Raw genomic sequence first — 1,626 nt, forward strand, 5'->3', positions numbered from 1 at the left:
TTTTTTTCCACCAAAGTAAACTGAACAGCAGCTACTTCAGAAACAGCACTAGTTTGCAGCGACAGAGTAAAGCCCTTCCTTTACCACAGATTGAGCTGGGCCTGACATGTTCTGCTGCTGAAATGCAGGACTGTGTATCTTCTGTGAAATGTCTATTGTTTTGCTAAGTTTATGGCAGGAAGTGAATCAGGAGACAAGGACATTTTAGGCAGAAGTTCTATTGTGAAGCCAACAGCAACAAAGTGGATTTAGGGATAATACTGTTTCTTTTATACTAATTAAGTTCCTAAAGCCATATAAAGAAGCTATTCTGTGAGAATCTTATTAATTCCTTCCATGTCAAAGAATTAATAGGGAGAAAGGTTAGTGTCCAGGAAGCAAGCCCCACTATTCAATTCTAGCAATAAGCTCCTTCTATACTGATGTCATTATAACAATTCCCATAGCTGTTTAGAGCTTGTCTATTTAATTCTTCATACAATACTGTCTTTATGCCAGTGATCACTTGAGCATATGAAGAACAGTATTTTAGGACTGAGATACACATTTATTTTAGCTCTGCCTGGCAAGTTACTACACTAGCTGAAGTCAGAACTTTTGAGAACTGTTATTTCTGATTTATTTTGCTCTAGTGAAAGCCAAAACAGTTACTTTATCCTAGAGTTAGATACATTTAGAGGATGGTTGGCCTAGGGCTACATTTAGTTACTCAGAACTAAGAGCTTGTCTGCTTGCAGTCACTCAGATTTAAGTCCACTTAAGCCCTCTCAGTCAGAGGTAAAACAGGTTTTAATCTTTTGGAGAATGAGGCTCCAGCAAAAAGAGCTACATTACCTTTGAATGAGAGCATCCACACAAGGTTTAACATCTTTTATCATACATGTTAGCATCCCACCTTTAGCCAATTCCACTTAACTCTTATAGTAGATACATGTCCCAAGTGGCTTACATATCCCCCTAATCACCTCAGTTCCAGCTGGCAGCAGAACGTGCCCCCAGCTGCTATCAGTTTGTACACCACTTTGTACTTTAGTTCTGCCCTACTACAGCAATAGATTTAGTTAAGGATGCAGAAGTGAAAAGAGATTTAATTGCCTGAGCAGGCAATTTAAGCCTTCATTTCCAGTTTCTCTTCCTCCTTATGGGATTTTCACCTTTACCTTTCAAGGCCATGTACAAACAAGCATCCCACAGGGTGCTATCCACATACTACCCTCCTCCTTCTCCCCCAGAACTATTACGTATGACTGCTTTTGTTTCCTCATCATTCTCCTGTTCCTGAGTCTGCAGACAAGCTGCTTCATGCACAAATGCTCATTCCAGCTAACACAGAACACGACCCTTTCCTTATTCAAATTCCTTCAGAGAACCATTGTGTATTGCAACAGGTCTTACTCACAAAAAAACAGATGTTATATAGCAATAGACATTCCTAATTTTGAGTTTCCCAAGAACATTCCACTTAGGTACATGAGGCCTCAAGTTCTTCACAGAAAAGGAAGACTTCCTGCTTGCTTATAGGATTTTTTGGGTTGGTTTGTCACTGCCAGTCAGAAAGCTGATCTTGCGTTTCTCAATATACCTCTTCCCCATATAGTCACACCAGTGTAGGCTGCATGATTAGGA

Source organism: Nestor notabilis, unplaced genomic scaffold, assembly GCF_000696875.1.
Source record: "Nestor notabilis isolate BGI_N333 unplaced genomic scaffold, ASM69687v1 scaffold14447, whole genome shotgun sequence".
In the NCBI taxonomy this organism is placed as follows: domain Eukaryota; kingdom Metazoa; phylum Chordata; class Aves; order Psittaciformes; family Psittacidae; genus Nestor; species Nestor notabilis.